Source organism: Corvus moneduloides, chromosome 1 (assembly GCF_009650955.1).
Source record: "Corvus moneduloides isolate bCorMon1 chromosome 1, bCorMon1.pri, whole genome shotgun sequence".
Taxonomy (NCBI): Eukaryota; Metazoa; Chordata; class Aves; order Passeriformes; family Corvidae; genus Corvus; species Corvus moneduloides.
This window is the reverse complement of record NC_045476.1, coordinates 95,270,293-95,288,865: the sequence shown is the minus strand read 5'-3', so window position 1 is coordinate 95,288,865 and position 18,573 is coordinate 95,270,293. Positions and strand designations below refer to the sequence as shown.

Sequence of the window (18,573 nt, the reverse complement as noted above, 5' to 3'; positions counted from 1 at the left end):
GAGGCGCCGAGGGAGGCGGCGGCGGCGGCTGCTCCGCGGGGCTCCGTGTGACCACGCCGCTGCGCCCGGAGCGCGGCTCCCGGCAGCCGCAAGAAGAGGGGGGCCGAGGCGGCGGCGGCGGCGGTGCAGCGCTGCTTCCCCGGCCGCGGAGCGAGGCGGCGAGCGGAGGCGCCGGCTCCCCGTGGCTGTAGCGGCAGCCGCCGGCGGCGCAGCGGCAGCGGCGGCCGCGCCTCAACTTGGTGCGAGGCAGCGGCCGCCGCGACGAGCGGGTGGAGCGCGGCTCGTCCCCGCCGCCGCCCGGAGGATTTACCCTGCGGGACTCTCCTGCTCGGGCGCCCGGTGACAGGCGCGGCAGCGGCGGGGCTGGCGGCGCTCCTCGCCTCGCCCCGACGTCCGCTCGGCAGCGACGGAGAGGAGGGCCGAGGTGAGTGTGGGCTCCGGGCGCCTCGGGTTCCGCTTCACCCCGCCCCGCTCCCAGCCGTGCTGGGGCTCGGAGGAAGGGAAGCGCCAAGTTCAGGCAGTGCCGGGCTTCTTCCCTCTCCGGCCGCTTGCTGAGGAGCCGCCGCTTCCTCCGAGCGGGGTGACCCCGCCGCGGTGCCCGCTCGGGGGCAGGCGGCGGGGCGGACGGGCACACACAGCCTGCGAACGCCTTCCGGCGCCTTCCCGAGGTGCTCGTGCCGGGGAAAGGGTCGTGGGGCTGGGGACGTCCTGTTGCTGCTTCCAGGGGTCGGGAGCTGCTGTGTGCCAGCAGCCTCCGGCAGCGTGGCCGTGTGTGTGTGTGCAGGGGGGAGTACCAGGGCTGCATCCCCGGCTCTACCTCTTCACCGCTGTCACATCAAGTTCGTTCAGTTGATGTTTATTACGTAACATGTGACTAATATTCTAGAGTTTATTTTATCTGCTGGGCTCCGGTTCAGCCTTATTTTATTGCATTTTAATTCATAAAGCTGAAGAGAGTCGGGGAAGCTCTCATTCTGAGTGGTTGCCTAATGGAACTTGGTTTTCCTGTGCCTTTAGCCGTGTTAACAGAGGGTTACTACCTCCTTCCACTCTAGGAAAGCAGAAGTGCGTGTCTTCTGCCCCCTCCACCTCCGCTCCGCATTTATTATTAAGTATGGGCAAGTTTCTTTAGGTCACACTTGTTTTTAGTGGATTCTGGAACCTGCCACTTCGTGAACTTAGAGCGTGAGATACTGAAATAGAAACTGATTTTTGTGCAGCAGCTGCTGAGAGAAATAACTTTTATGGCGATGAACAGGAGTGAAACAGCCTCTTCTGTTTATATAAATGGTGTTGGCACTAGATGAACAGTAAACGAACATAGCCAACAGCTGTGCAAACCAAAACTATGTAACTAACCATGTATTATTATGCATTGCTGCTCTCAACTTCACTCGTTTGTAAAGATCATGCTACCCTGAACACTTGGAACACCACAGAATTCGTTTTTCTTGTGAATACAAAGGATTACTTATCTGGAAGAAAGCACTTCACTTTCTAGTGCCAGCTTCATCGTTTTCTGTGACTTGGAATTGTGATGCTGGCCTTTTTTTTTGAGTGGTATTGCTAGCACTTTGAATTTGTTTGCTGCGTTTTCTCAGGCTTACCTGTGAAACACGAATGTAAGCCTGAGACAATTATGGTCAGTAGGGAAATTGTGGCAGCATGGTCATCTTCAGAAAAATGATACATATGTTACTTGGCAAGGACACCACATACAAGCCACCCTTGAGATCAAGGTGATAAGGACAGCACTTGGACTATTACTGGATGATGTCTGTCTGTTCAGAATCGTAAGCTGCATTGAATGAGTATACCTTATTCCTCATGTACCTTGTTCTTATAGGACTAGGGCAATTCAAAGATACTAACAAAAGTCATGAAAAAGCTTTAAAAATACCATGTGACAGTCGTTTCAGAGCCTAGTGGTGAGGTGGTATTGTTTCACTTTTACACAAAGATTTATTCTTCCCCCCTCATCATTTCAGAGCGGATTTGTTCAAATGAGTTAGGAATAAGTTTTACAGAAAAAGAATGGAAGTAATTTGGAATAAATTTCAATGCCAAATTGCTGCTGTAGGGAAATAGTATCCTGCTGTCCTTTCTTTCTTGCATATGTGTTGATAACCTATATGTTAGCTGTAAACTTGTTAAATATTTTCATTTTTTCTATCACAAAAAGTGTGTAATCTTTGGGCTATGAACAAAAAGTAGCTCCAGAGACACTCATCTAAAAATAAGTTACTTCCAAATACTTAGCTCCTTTGAATGCAATTTACATCATGTTTTGTTCAAGAGATTAGAGGCTCTTGACAGATTTTACATTTTATATTTTTAGTGACTTTTTTTTTTTCGTTTTAGTGCACATGGTATCAGACTGTCCATGTAGCACAAAAGTTTGATTCACAGGACCAAAATGGTATGGTCTTTGGCTCTACAGTCCTCCCCAGCCTGTGTCTTTAAGTGTCTTCTCATGGAAGTACAGGGACCATCTCTAGATTCAAGTTGAGCTGTATTGGGAGCTTTCAGTGCTTATAAAGAAAAGGAATAGCCTACAAATTCAAATAAAATTCTTTTTGTGTGTAAGATGCATTAAAATACTTTTTAATAGTTGTAGTGGTGCTGTTTAAAATGGTGCTGTTTCATACTTAACCAATCACCTTATTAAGAATTTTGGAGTTCTTTTATCTGTCTTAAATTATAACCAAAATCTGGAAATATGTGGTGCTGTCCTTCAGGCCAAGTTATAGTGGATCTTTTGCATTCCAGTGTTGCTCTTCAGGATCTTGATTTTTAAAGTTTGTTTGGGAGGAGGTGGTTTTGGTGCCCCTCTCCTCCTTTGAAGGGTCAACATGGCGATTTTAGTATTGAAATTTTGTGATGCTGGAGTTTATCTGGAGTTCATCTGGTTGATTAGCTCATGACAGATATAAGAATTGTTAAAGAAGGCAAGTGTTGGATACTTCTGTTATGGTATGGGTCTTGCACCCAATGCTTAATGGAAGTAGACTTGGATCATTACATGGAATGTTCTTCATCCCAGTCAATTTTTTCTGTCCTATTTGAATATTGACAGATTCTTTATTATAAAGTTGTGCTAGAGATAAGTGAATATTCAGTTATGCATTGTATCAAAAAAGTGTATCTCTGGACTGTATACTTCCTGCTTTCACTGAGCAGCATCTTAATTTTTGAGGTGTAAATTATTTCCCTTCTGTTAACATTTAGTCTTCTTATAACCGTGTTTTTTCATGCTTTGTCCTCTGAACTTTTCTGTTTAATTTCTAATTCTTTATCTAATCTAATGCTGCAGCAGCCTTTTTCAGGTCATCATTAAGAATGAAGCACTAGTTTTATATGAAGGCAGTTGTGCTAGTGCTTGCCACTGCTGCTTTTGAATCTTGATACTTTTAATTATCAGCAGCAATGTTCTCATATTGAGCAGAGATCTTCCCCAAGTTCCACAGGGATGCTTGTAATCTTCTTGTTTGTACTAGGCCTACTTAACTTAGGAGGTTGCTAACCATACTAGTAATTATTTAAATTTCAGTGAAACTTCTTCTGCATTTATTAACATTGACTTTTATCTGCCAGTATATTATCTGTACATCATGGTTGATTAGCTTGCAGTTGGTTATATTTTTGGTTTTATGTACTTGACAAACCTATGACTATTAACTTTTCTACTTTCTTTTTCAGCTCATTAATTAGTGCCTTTAAATGTTGCTAGCTTTATGGATACTTGAAGCATCCTGCTGCTAACCTTTTGCCATGTTGAAATTTGATTACATATTACTAGTTCAAACTTCCTGTTTCTTAGCTAGGAATAAAATATTTGAAGGAAAATATATTTTCAATATTTCAGTTATATCTGTAGTGTTGAAATCATGGCTTTTACTCAACTGTTAGCACCAGGTTATTCCTGACAGAAGAACTCTAAATTTAGCATCTCCAAATAAAATGTTTTAACTGCATGTTTGTCATAAAAGCACTTTGACACCATCTTCCACTAACTCTGGCAAAGCATTTTTCCCCTTTACAGTCTTTCTAGAGAGCTTAATCCATTATGTGAAATCAGCCCATCGTAAAAATCAATGGAATTGATATACTTTTAGCTAATGTATTAAAGAGCAGGCTAACTGCTCTATTATTCACTTTTTGATTACTTAAATACGGTTTTGCACTATGAAATATGAAGGTTCTTTAGGGTCATTTACTTTTGGCTAAATTGGAAGCTTGTGACTTTGAGCACTGCATAAATGATTTCATGCATGTGCTGTTGTAGTAATTTCCAACTCATGGAGGCATTCTTATCATTGGGTTCACATAAATGTCTTTTTATAACCCACAAAAGACAATTAGCTTGAATTCTAAAGCCCCGGATTGTGCATGTTACTGAGTGATGGTTTGTAGTTCCTTGTAGGAAAAGTGATTTTGATTCCTGCCTTCTTTGACCAATAGAACTGAACAGTCAACATGGAAAAGGTGTGTTTAGCTCGTAACCTCAGTTGTCACTGAAAGCCAATGTGCTTGGAGACTTGGTTAGTTTAGAAAAGGTACCCTTGGCAAGCTAGTCTCTGTAGACTGTCTTTTGATACCAGTTACCAACCTTGCTTTTGTGATCCAGGGCTTTATTTTGAAATATTAAAAAACCTTGCCACGGCATTGCTTTTTTTTTTTTCTTCCTCCTTCCTTTAAGCAGTAGGCAACTGTGGTGTGGAGCTTGATTATTAATTGACTTCAAAACTTTTTTTTTCTTTTTCCCAAAGTATTTCATTTTCATATTGGAGTTGTCAGTTTCATTTCCTTGGAATTAAAAAGTTATCCTCAAGAGGAAGAGCTTCATAATGGTGCGTTTCCATTGGAATCAGCGTTTAATGACCACAGCAACTCTCATTGATAGTTTCAGCTCGTGAGTTGCTCCTCTATTGGCTGACCAGCATTTAAGAGAAATATTCCGGTAGGGATTTGAGCGCTGCTTATGTTGTGTTGCTGTTCTGTGTAATCTGATGGTCCTCAAGACATTTGTGTTTGTTCTCCTGTGAGAAGGTACTGCAAAGAAGAACAGTATAAAGCAGCAGCAGTTTGCTGCTGTGGTAGTTCAGACTCTGGGACAAGCTCATGTACAGCTGGTGTGAAATTCATTCTTAATTAAGGAGGGAAGTGTTCTCATACTTTTTTTTTTCTTCTTGTGCCGTGCTGGTATCAACTTCTAGAAACTTTACTCTGTTAGAAAACTTATCCAAAAGATAAGCCAGTTCAGTGTTTTGCTGTCTAGTTGATAGAACATTAGCATCCTTTGGAGGCAGAACGTGTGAACTGCTCTTTTGTTGCTTAATTCTCATCTTGCTTTATAAGACTTGGTCCTGTAAATTGCAAGCCAGTGTTATATTGTAAATTTTTTGGAAAAGTTTACTTTGTTTTCACTAGTACTAAGATTGGTTAAGATGTGCCTGTGGTAGAATCTCTAGGAATTATATTTTTTTGATGGGATTTCCTACTGTAGATGAGCTCTTAGCCTTTTTTGTACAAATAATATTTCTTTGTAATGGGATTCAGTACTATTTTCACGTTGAGTTCCAAAATATCTTCCTGTAACAGAGTTCCCGAGGTGTAAATAAAGTCATACAACAAAATTTGTCATCCTGGTTATGTGGAACAATTGAGTCAGGATGATATTCAGTATCTAAGTTGCTTGTGAAAACTTCTTACAGGCAAGAGAGAGGGTATGTCATGTTCTTTGACTTTTTATTTTTACAGTGCATTAGAATAGACTCCGGAGTTTCAGCTGGTGCTTCCTGTCAGCCACAGGAATGATGATAATAACAGCGCACATAAATATCTCACAATAAGTAGCTCGACAGGAGGCAGGAATACTGGTCTGATTTTACAGGCATCACATGACAAAGGCCAACAGAACCTGAAGAACTTGAATCCCAATCTATTTATTTTTCCGTAGCCATGGGTCATTTTTATCTTCTCTCTTTTTCGTGCCTTTTAAACCTACACTCAGTATGCTGGCAGTGCTTTATTGCATATCGATAACCAGAATTATGCTGAAAATTAAAGGGAAAGTGATAATGTCAGGATTCTTCCGGGGAGAGGGAAACAAGTTTTGGTGTTGGACTTTTGGTTTTGCTTTTTTTTCTAAAAAAGCTTTGGTGTTTTGTTTTGTTTGTTTTGTTTTGGGTTTTTTTGTTTGTTTTCCAGATATCTGTGAGGAACAGACCAGGGGATGGAAATACTGGTAACAGGTTGGAATCAATTGTCGGTATATATAGAGAGATTTGAAAGTGCTTATTACATACCTGCATGGTGAAGCTGACTGAAAAACAGAATGAAAAATTGATCAAATTACCATGGATGTCTATAAAGACAAAGAGGTATTTAGTATTGGTCTGAATCACAGGATATGCTGAGTTGGAAGGGACCCACAAGGATCTTTAAGTCCAACTCCTGCCCCTGCACAGGACCATCCCCAAGAGTCACACCATGTGCCTGAGAGCATTGTCCAAACTCTTCTTGAACCTTGTCAGGCTTGGTGCTGTGACCACTCCCCAGGGGATCCCAGGCACTTCCAGTGCCTGACCACTCTCTGTGTCAAGAACCTTTTCCTGATATCCAACCTAAACTTCCCCTGACACAACTTCAGGCCATTCCCTCGGGTCCTGTCGTGGTCACCACAGAGAAGAGATCAGTGCCTGCTTTTCCTCTTCACCTCATGAGGAAGTTGTAGCTGCAAGGAGGTCTCCCCTCAGTCTCCTCTTCTCCAGGCTGAACAGACCAAGTGACCTCAGCCACTCCTCATTCAGCTTCCCCTCAAGGCTCTTCACCATCTTTGTTGCCTTCCTTTGGACATTCTCTAATAGTTTACTGTCTTTCCCATACTGTGGCACCCAAAACTGCACACAATGTTCAAGGTGAGGCTGCCCTGTGCAGAGAAGAGAGGGACAATCCCCTCCCTTGACCAGGTGTCTCCACAAGAGTGTTCAAAAATGACTTTAACTACCATGGCCAGGGTGGGAAAGGACTAAGATCAAGTATAAAGCTGTCTCTCACCCCAACCAAAAGTGGCTAACAAGTAGATGTAATTTCACGAGGTCAGTTCTTAACTTTTCTAGGTGTTACTTTTTAAAAATAAAGAAAACAAACCACATGTATGATAGGCCTCCAAATCTTCTGATGGTCCAAATGCATGTTAGTTGTGGATGAAAAAATAAGATTGATCAAATTGTCTTTTCACTCGGTGACATTCATCAGTTTGATTACCACTATGAATAATTTAGCATTAAGAACAGCCCAGGCTCTTATGTGCATATCCTGTTCATTATGTTTCTGCGTTAAATACATTCAGTTGAGAACATTCACTGATGGAGCACTTTTAAAGTATCTTTAAGGACTCATTTAGGTTAAAATTAAACTAATGGATTTATTTAATTTTCAGTTTCTTATGTACTCGGGGTAATTGGGATTGATACACTTTTCAAACACAGAAGCTGAAACCTAATTTTAGGTGCAAACCCCAGCTTTGACTATTGTTTCCAGACAATACTTCTGTAAGGAATTACTTCAGTTTCGCCTGATTGGAATATTACTTTGGACGTCCAGTTTGTGAGTTTGCCATAAAGAAGTTAAGTATGCATTTTCATGTAACTTGGTTTTTTTTAGATCACTTTGTGGTTTTAAACTCTACTGTCTGTAGTGTCATGTGAATGAATCAAATGTCTGCTATCTTTATCTCTGAAAAACGGTTGAAGACAGCACACCAGAGCAGTCCTGTCCCAAAGAGATACCTGAATAACAGCTCTACTTAGAATAGAAAAGAAAGCCCCTACTCCTGCTGGCAGTGTGTAACTTTGTTCTTCCATTTTCCAATGTACTCTTGCAATTTTTTCTTCAGGACTTGCTGATCAGAGGTTTAAGAAAGGTAGGTACTTAAATTAGTAATAGTTTAGTAAACTTGTTTTGTTTTCAGTTTTCAAATTCTGAAGATAGTGTGGACATGTACACATCATACAACAAATATTAAGCTTCCTAATGTGCAGCAGAGGTGCTGTGATTAAATACATTTATTTGAAATACATATTTCAAGAAAAAAGAACTCACCCCTTAAGGTCCTCTGCCTGCAAAGAATGGTTATAAAGTTGAAGAACTTTTTCAGGCCGACGTTTCTAAATATTTGATTTTGTGGTTTATTTTTGTGATCTGAAAGTCTCAGAAATGGCATGAAAAATGTGAAGTTGTTCAATAACTTTAGGGAGTAGGGAAGCACATTACCACCTCCAGGAGCCTTAATGCAGGTTAAAAATACACTCTTTGTACCTTCTTACAGTCTTTGAAAGGCCTTTAGATTCTTATCGGGACTTGTTCCTTGCTCCAGTGCTGTGGGTGTATAAGAAGGGTTACAAATATGATGGGAAAGTCCAGTAAGTTAAACGTACATTTGCTTGAGACTTAGCTTTAATCTGATTATCTGACCTCTTAGAAGAGCAGCCTGGTAACCTTTTGAAAATGTGGTCTGATATAGTTGTGAAACAACAACTCCAAGCTGCTCGGTGGTCCCTTTCCTTCAGCTTCTGCTGTGGTTTATTTGGGCACTGAAGTGAACAGGGAGAATAATGTGACAGGAAGGGTGCTCAGGAATTCTTCATTCTTTGTCAAGTTCCCTGCTAAAACAGAACAGAGTGGGGCTGCTATGTTAGATGGCATACTTATCAAAAATGTTTTAGTTGATTGGGGCTTTTTTTTTTTCAGCATCAAATTGGTTTTACGTATGGTATCACAGGTTTTATGAACATTGGAATAAAACAGTTTCAAATTATAGTGTATAGTATATATACTTTGAATATGTACTATACTATATATAGTATATATTCAAAGTATAGATCAACATCATCCTTAAGGACAGCTTAGGCTACGCAGAGTTCCAGAAGTAAATGATAATCTAGCCTTCAAAACAACTAATGTGATGAGAGCTTAAAATTATTCTTAGTATAGCTTTAGAAAAAGTAGTGTTCAGCATAGGTTTTGTGTGCTCTAAAATTTGTATTTGGTGTTTGGCTGTGAATAGATTCATTGAATTGCTGGGAGCTGCATTAATATTTTACCAAGTCTGAAGTTATGTGTTGGTAGTTAAAATACTACTTGGCTGTACAAAATGTTGAAGAAAAAAGCATGGGTACTGTGACTGTCCAGTAACACTAACAGACTCCTGCAGAAAATATTAAACAATCCATCAACTCTGTAAAAGTGCAGTTGGAAGATAGATACTTAAATATGGTGCATAAGAGCATCCGAGGAAAATCTTAACTTGGATATTTGAAGGATGTGTGGTACAGCCTTTTCTTTTTTTTTTTTTTTTGCTATTACGAATTCAAATGCTATTTCATAATATTATTCACATTATTCTGCTGTGGTGTCATGTCATCAAATGAAAAAAAGTGTTAAAAAACCATGAAGAATTCTAGGAGTCTAGTGAGCAAACAGAGCTGGTTAAACATTTTAAAGTAATTAATACATTGTGTATGCAGACTCAGCAAAAAACTTTTTTTCTCTAGCCAAATATACTTGTCAAATCCTATATCTGATTTTGCACTGCAGTTCTAAATCATAAAATCTTTATACCTGCAGTAGTTAATTTAAAAAAAATTACGGTAACCAATGCCCACAGGAAACAAAGTAATCTTGTATATTGAATTTGTTAAATCTTTAAAAAAAGAAATCCTATAAAAACCGTTAAACCAACCCCCTTGTTATTAGACATTATTTTCTTTCCTTTCTTCCTCATGTTTCTTTCTTTTAGTTCCTTTTGGATCTTGCAGAGCTGTCAAATCACAGCTTTTACTCTGTCTTTCCATGTCCAGGAAAACAAATCACTCTTCTGCAAGCAGTTAATGCTTGAAATCTGCTGTGTGCAAGAAACCAATTGACCCAATCTCAACTGGGATCTGATTCATGAAAGTACAACAATATGTCATTTTCTTGCTTTGGATCATATCGAAGCTTTCTTATGCAGTTTTAGACTATCATGACTGTTCATTCTCCCCAAATTGTGCTTTCCCAAACACAGTAAGAACTTCTAAGAGCTTGAAACAATGGTTTCTCTATATTTTGCGGGTGTTATGTATATTTGAGAGGCATCTAAGGACTCCTTTTTTAATCATATTTTCCTCTGTATGGAAAACTTCATAAAACATCTTGGCTTCTGCCAGGAAAACAATGCCTTTTATTTGTGTTTTTTTCTAGCATACCCCATGTTATTTGCAGTAGAGTTGAATAGCAGTTAGTTGTGGTCACTAATTCGCACTAATCTGCTAGTTTGGGTCACTAGCATTTTTAATCAAAGAATCCACAATGGAGTGGTTTCTAAGGTGAACAGACTTCCTTTATGACCTCTTCTGTGCAGAAGAGTTAATACCATGCACATCAGGCACTCATTTCCAAATCAAATGTTTGACCTTGCAATCTTCATAGCTACATTTTCAGCTCTGTGGCTGTAAAAATATTTGAAACCAACTTTCTCACAGCCAATCCATCTTTTATTGCAGAGGTGAATGAAATTATGATTCACAACTGCTTCCGTTGGCAGGGATGAGCTGTGTGGTATGTTTCTATGGAGCAAACCCGAGAAGAATTTCTCATTATTCTAAGAGACTGCTTCTTTATCTGTCACTTGTAGAATGCTGGGTAATTGTTACTTTAAAACTCCCATCAATTACTGTTGTAGCAAACCAGCTTAAGTTTCCATGATTTGTGATTTCTCCATTTCTTCCATTTGTTTGGGTATGTAATTAGTGGTTGGGTGTATCATTAATTTTATGCAGAAGAACATGGTAGTGATTCAAGAATGAGAGTGGAGAAATGTATCTGAAGGGAGTCAAAATAGTAGAAATTGCTAGTAATTTGGAGGTTTTGATACATGGTTTCATATGTCTTAGAGATCTGGCTGTTTGAAAGTGAAGCTCAGTGTTTTCCAAAAAATCATCACTTTTCATGTAACTCAAGTATTTAAATTTTTAAAAAAAGGAAATTACCTCAAAGTCAGCTGACTGAGAATGTTCATTTTACTGTACTGGTGCTTGGAGAGTATCCAGAAAAGGTGTAAGGTCTTGAATTTTCTTTTGCGTGTGAGTTTTTGACATAATTTACTAAAGATATTTCAGTGTAGTTTTGAATAACTTAATGAGTCTCTTTATGTTTTAGCAACTTATTAAACTGTTACATAAAAGGTAAACTAGGATATGTCAGGGGAGAGAGACAAGACTTCTTTAAGAGCAAAGTGAAGACTGGCATATTTGAAGTAAATTGAAATGCAATTATCATCAGGCTTCTTGAAGAGGAGATCATCAAAATGGCCCAACTGACAAACACGGTGTTTAAAATTGCCATATCCCAATCTTAGGTTTTGAGGAAAGGAGTTTGGCTGTTTGGTGATGGCTGGAACTGGAGAAGTTTAGCCAGCCTTCTGCATACTTGCTGAAGAATTACCTTCCTTTTCCAGAAGGGATTTGTTTCAGATGGAAGGGTAAAAAGCCAAAAAATATTTATAAAAACTTGAATGTTTATGAAGGAACATAACTGAAAAGTCTCCAAGCTTATGAAGTCGACTGTGCGTAGGCTAGGGAAATTTTAAAACACTTCTGTGTTAAAACTGTGTATATGTCTGAAAATCTTTGTATCCACTGTAAATGAAGGCTTATGGAGGAAATACTGGCTTCTGTTCAACTTCAAAAAGAAAGCTCCTTTGGGAGAGAGGGAAGTTAAAGACAAAATTTTAACACACAAAAAGTGAACACACAAAACTTAAATCTGTTGGCTTTGCCTGCGTATGGATGGATCAAATGTCCAGACTTAAGTGATGGGAGGGGCATTTCCCTGGGTGTACCACCACTGGCTGGGGTTCTGTTCCCTGCCCACAGTTTGTCTGTCTGGTTTCTGATCATATGTCAAATATGGTGACATCATGCCCTGTGATACTCCTTTTCGTAAAAGCTAATAGTGTTTTTTACTTGAAGCTTGCCCCAGTAAGGCAGCAAAAATAATTTTGGCTGGAGAGGAAGAGTTGCCTTTTTGAGACAGTTTGATCTCCTGCTGTGTTCACCCTCAGCCCTCCGTCATTCTTACCCTGTGCTCCTACCACCCTCCTGCTCCAATTTGTAGATGGCTTTTAGTCATACTTGATGGGCAAAAATCCCCAAAATATTAAATTGGCACAATCTGGGAGAAAATTGAAGAAAGGTAACTCTACAGTTATCTGTTGTTTTCTAGCCTGCCAGTTCAGCAGTGAGCCTTACTTTTGACTGGCCAGATGGAATACCTAAACCTTGGAACAAACCCTAGCATCTGATACCTCTTGATGATTTGGTAATTAAGAGGCATAGGGAAGATGTCATAGTATTGTGAGGGGAATGAACATTTTGGAGGTGGAGGAATAAAGGAGAGCTTGTAAGGGGCAGCAGCAGCAAGGTGCTGAGGTTATTGCTGTCAGTGGGAGATAAACCCAAAAGTTCTGCTTTCCACAAGGCAGGATAAATTGTTTTAACAAGGGCTGTTTGCAGATAGACTGTAATTTATTTCCAAGCATCAACATTCCATCAGTCATTTTTTTTCAGTGTGCTGCGGCTCGTACTGCAGCTGGTCCTTTTAAATCATAAAAAAAGTATCCAGCTGCTGCTACAGGGGAGTTTTTTAGAAGAGCATAGTGGTAAAAGTTAAACCACTCTGCATTAATGAATGGTTGATCATGTTTCTTCTCTCTGAAACAAAGTTTCCACAGTTTGCGTAGGAACTCTTTGGTCTGAATTTATGGAAAGAGTTAGTTTCATATTTTTTATTCTTAATGGGAACAGTTGAAAGCTGCTTGTAGAAGGGGCAATTAGCTGATAAAGTGGCTATTTTATAAGTGTGACTTCTCCTGTTCCTCTGTTGGAAAACCAAAGAGGAGCACAGGAGAGCAGACTATAGACAAGGTGAGGAGAAGATTAATGTATTGTTCATGCATGTAAAGTATGTAAGCTGATGTAATTAGGAAGAGAGATAACCTAGGTTATTTGCTTTCTGAATTGCATGAGGAAAAGGAAGGAAAGAATCTGAATGTACTGTCTTCGTGCTAATATTTCCTGCACTAAAATTAAAGTGGATACCTTACTCTTACTGAGAAAACTGAGACTTCTTTCTTAACTGTGACAGCTACTTGCACAGAAGAGTGTACGAGAATATTAATAAAGCAACTTTCTGCAGTTCAAAAATTTAATAAAGGAACTTTCAAATTCAGTTGTTGGCTATTTAGTTATGACCTTGTTTCTTTGGTGGACATGTGTTCTACACTGTAGTGTCATAGAAACTATTAAGAAAGACTTCTTATATTGCAAATAAAAGTATAATATTCTCCACTTTTGTGAATGAATGCTACTAGCTGATATGATTTTAAAGACTTGACTGTTACTAAAGTGAAATGTTAATGTAAGAATGGACATATTTTTAACATTGTTGTCAGCTATACTTTCATTCCGGTTTTTGCCTGAATTATCTGCTTTTTATACACATGATATATAATATTATAACAACTTTCTTGGCATAAACCAGTGTAATCATGAAAAGAGGTAGTTACTTCACGCCTTGAAATTAATAAATCCTAAGAAGAAGTGTAGGTTGTCTTAGGATATATTGTAACTATTTTTTCATCTGTTGGTATCTGAATTATATGTTTATGTTGATCTTTCTAACAGGGATTGCACTGCACATTAGCAAAAAAATTCCGAATTGCACATAATACAAAACATACTGCTACACTCAAATTTCCTGTCATTCTGGTGATGTTCATGAGTCACTGACATACTTTTCAAAGCATTATAAGTAAATCAGTGGGTCACGATATTGGAATACTGTACTGTTGGCTCCTCAGCTTGGAATTATTTCAGTACGTATGTAACTTGTAAATAGTCAAAGGCTAGGCCTCTGCTTTAAAAAAATTGCCCAAAGTCTGATAATGAGACATTGCTTTGTGGAAAACTATTGCAGAAGTAGATTACCTCAAAGAGCAAATATTTGAGATTGAGGAGAATTGAGATTGGATGGTGTGAGTGATGCTACCAAGCATCTTTTAGCAGATAAAAGTAGTTTGCATTGTGTCAGAATTAGAGGCTTTGGCAAGTGTTCGTTGCGAGCTTGAAATAAAGGCAGACAGGTACTGGGCAACATAAAACCTGTAGGAAAAGGAAACAGAAAAGTTGGCAAGAGAGAATAAAATGTAAGTGTGTTGCTCTAGAAGATCACAAAAATATTAAAATGTCTAAATAGTATTTCACTATTTCTTTTGTCAAATAGTGATGTTATGGAGGTAATAGCAAGGTAATTAGTAAAAGAGATGGCAAATCCAGAACTGTTAAGAGAATGTGGAAGTGTTGACTGGGGACAATTTACCTGTTGGCAGGTAAAAGTTTTGACTAGCATGGTTTGCCTGTCTAGCCAATTTCAGACCTTCTTTCTTCCTGCCCCTCTTGAATGGCGAGGGTAAAATTTGCTCTTGACATAGGATTTAGTTTGCGGGAATATACCAGTGAGATCTTTGCAAGATCTGGGATGGGTTTATATGCCCCAGTAAAATATAGAATAGGCACATCCTCTACTTTCATTTACAGCATAGGGCACAACAATATAGTCCTGGGGTGTGTTGGAATAGTGGTTGAGGGGGTGGGAAAGACAGTTTATGTATTTGGATAAGACAATATGTCTCCTGAGCAAAAAGTTACTGGTATTCCAAACCGTGGACCATATACAAGAAGTTAGATGTACATGTTCTTTAAATACTTGTAATTTTCTTTTACATTCATGTGGTGAAGAGAACACTGACTTGTAAGTCTTTTACAAACTTTTTTTGCCGTATTCATTCTTGATGAATAAGCAGAATGTCATCACGGTTTGGAAAATCAAATTTAATTTCTCATTCAGTTTGTAATTTTCCCATTAATATGGAAGGTTGATAAGGCTTTTGCTGAAAGGATCATATTTAAGTAATCATATTTTTATTTAGAGTTTATTTAGAACTTGCTTTCTGGAAGAATGCAACACTTTTTGCTACAAATCTAAGAGCAATGCTGACAAATCACTGGTTTGAGCATTCTTGGTTTGTAAAACACTTCAGCTTGCAAAGCAAATACCCATTCTCAGCACTTGCTATTCTTTTGAAGCTGATGAAGCACTTGAGCTACTACTTATAAGTTGGTTCTTCTTAATTTTATATCAAAGTATTTTGAACCTAAACGGTCATGTATCATCATGGAAATCCAGCTCAGGTATTTTGACAAATGGATGGTTTTCTGTTTTGGTGGGAGCCTCACAGGGAGGAAGTTGCAAGCCTGAGGTTTTCAGTTGCAGAGGAAGGTTTTAGAAATGTTGTTTGATCTGGCACTGCTTTCTCTAGTTTACTTAGTAGTGATGAGCTGAATTTGAGTCTTTAAAAAACATAGTACATATAGCATATGTATATCTTTAAATAGCATATACAAAAAAGACAGTTGATACTTTCCACCTGAGCCAATGTTAAGGAGTCCTTTGCAAAGCATGTAACTTTGTCAAACAGTTGAGCTTAGAGCTGAATGAGTTGGGAGGCTTTGTTTTGGCCTGTCATGAGGTGGGCAGAAGTGTTGAGAGCTCCCTGCTTGCTTTGCTGCATGACAAGTTAAACATTTTGGGGTAAGTGGTTTAAGACAGTATAGTACTTCCAAGGATTTTTCCCATGTGTCTAAAGGGATAAAAATAATTCAGTGTTGACTGAACAAAAATAGTACAATTTTTTTTTTTTGCGTTTTATTTAACTGTATTTTTAAAAGGTGCCTTCTTTAATTTTGATGCTTCCTGAAATGTTCTATAGCATAGCAGCTCCCACTTATCAAATAAAAAGTTCAGATTTTATTCTTCTGTAAGTCACAGTTTTCAATATCCTGGCCTTCCTTTCAGCATAGCAGGTGCCTAGCCTACTTGTTACACTATTTTATCTTTAGTAATTTTAGTTTTAGGAGCTGATTAGAAACTTAAACATTCTGCATGTTTTCATATTGCTGCCTAGCTTTTGATGTACACTAGGATGAGTTTCTATATAGAAGATTCCTGTTTCATCTCTTTCTGGAATATTCAAGCAAGAATTATTCCTCAACCCTGAATCAGTCAGGTGTTTAGGGAAGCAACTCACGTCTTGCCAGTTATTGAAAATACTTAATGGTCAAATTCATATCTGAATAACTGATGGAGATTTCCAGTAGTGAAAGTTTCTCAGGCCCTGAAGCATTCTGCCAAGTATCAGATTAATAATCCTTTCCTCACGATGTTATGATGTAATTAACAATGTTTGCAGCCCAGCTGCTAAAGAGCTGCTTAAATTGAAGTGGAAAACTGATACAGAATAACTGAAAAACACTGCAGAATCGGAGAAAATAGAAGATACAATTGCCACATAATAGCCATGTTGAGATTTAGTGTAAGAACAGTGGCAACTCTTAAATTTTAAGAGCTAGGTTTTTAGCTTCATGAGTCTACCCGTGCTGCTGAAGTAAAGTCTTTTCCTGGCCATTCTTTCCCTTGCTTAGGCAATTATTGTGAAATAGATTGCAAAAATTTCTCGATTGCAGTATATTTCTGTGTTGAATTAGCTCTACTCTGTACTCAACTGTGATGTTGTCAGAAAGGAGTGTGGGGATAGAGCAAATGCTTAGGGACTAGGGGATGTTATTGTGCAGTCCTTGAGCTGCAGTGCTGATTTTCAGCATTCTTGACTTCTTTTTTTTTCACTTGTTTTAAGCATGGTGTATATGTAAACTGCATACCTTACTTCCTGCATCCCGAGGTATCTTTTGGCTTTGTGCTTGTAAAAAGAAAGATGCTGCAAACAGCTGACTGACTCAGCAATTAGTAAATTAAGTGAAATGGGATATTTCTAGGAAGAAACCTGAAGGTTTGCAGCATGATTTGGGAAACCGTGGGCAGGATTGCTGCATTGCCAAAGGCTGCATTAAAACAGCAGTGCTTTTTTTAGAAAAGCTAATTCATTGGGTTATTGTCGCAGTTTCCTCATCCTTGTTTTGACGGTGTTAATAGCTCAGGATTCTGTTTCAACAACCTGAAAGTAGTTACTGACTTTACAAAAAAAGGGACAAGAAAAAAATTAGGATCTGTATTACTAACTGAATCCATTGTTTTGGAAACTTGGTAACGTAATGTTTCCTGTGTTCCTCCATGGTAAACAAAACTTCCTGAATTAGGGACCATTATCTCACCTGAAGCCAGGAAAAGTTTGCCTGCTTTATTTTACTTAGAAGAATGGAATATTTTGTTGCTGTTGTTGTTTAAAGTGATCTTCCTACTCTTGCAAGTGAGAAATGATAGTCATTTGTCAGCTCAGCCAAATTTCAGATACTGTTGCAAGCAGCAGAGCTTTGCCTGGAGGCAGATGCATATATCCGAAACTAGAATTTCTGTGGGAGGGTTAGTATTTGTGCATGAAGACATATGCTCAGCCAAGCAGTTTGTTGGTTTGGGTTTATTTTCTCCTGCTGACACTGACAGACAGTCTTACTGAAGAGCTTTAAATCTGGCAGAAGGCAGGAAACTATTCCCTCCTCACTATTTATTTCCCTCACCACAAAATTTTGTTTTTAAATAGAGCATTAATATTTTTAAATAATTGAGTCCCTAGGCCAAACTTTTTTTTTTTTTTCCCCTGGGGAGGTTCTATGTATTAGCTCTGTGCCCTAGGGTAACTTTTTTCTGAAGGTTTACTTTCGTGTACTATGAACTTAACTGTTCCCTGAGTTAAAGTCCTCCTAATAAGCAATGTGTTATTTTGGACTTTGGAGTTATGATGCTTGTTCACCTCTTAAACTGCTGTCTCTAATAAGGTTTCCATTACTTACTGGGGGCTAATGTTGTAATGTGTGATAATGTAAGACTTTGTAAAAGCTTGTGGACAAGAATACAATTTTCTCATTTTCCTCTTTGATTAACAAGTGCTAATTACATAGTGCAAGAGACTACTTCCTGTTTGATTTGTGAGAGTTTTTATCATTTCATTTAGTTCCTAAGTCAGTAAATATATAAACAGCCTTTTTTAGCTGTGTATACAGCCACAAATGCTTTAGTTTAGAACTCTAATATTTATATTTCTTCTGTGATGAGGCTACAGAGCTGAATAGACAGTAGTCTGTCTCATGCCAGAGTGCTGCAAGAAATGATTTCTCAGTGTCTAAAGAGACATAATTGGATGTGTGGAGCGGTGGTTTTACTTGGGGGATTTTCTACCACTTAGGACTTTGTTTGTTATCTTTGTGAGAAAATATCATTGAGGTCCTTTGTAAATGTTGAGAAGCATTGTGTAAATGTGACATTTGCTTTTACAAATTTACTGGTTGATTTATTTCAAGTACTGCCTCTTGTGAATGGCAAGTCTTAGGATCTTGCTTAGTTACCTCCCCCTCCCATTTTTCTCACTAAGTAATGTGCTGTCGTTCCTGCTATAATACTCCATGTGTGTGAGTTTAAAAAATCTAAGCCTTTGACTAGAACAATTCTGTAGTTCCCTTT

General features: G+C 38.7%; 1 protein-coding gene across 2 annotated transcripts in view; it reads left to right on the top strand.

Annotated features, from left to right (window-relative positions):
• Positions 1-216: 216 nt before the first annotated feature.
• The window catches only part of GALNT1 (polypeptide N-acetylgalactosaminyltransferase 1), an 87,301-nt gene continuing 68,944 nt past the window's right edge, over positions 217-18,573 (top strand). For both annotated transcript variants that reach the window (XM_032119003.1, XM_032119010.1), the window contains exon 1: positions 217-424. The gene's annotated coding sequence lies outside the window, so the exon portion shown is untranslated. The remainder of the gene's footprint in view (positions 425-18,573) is intronic.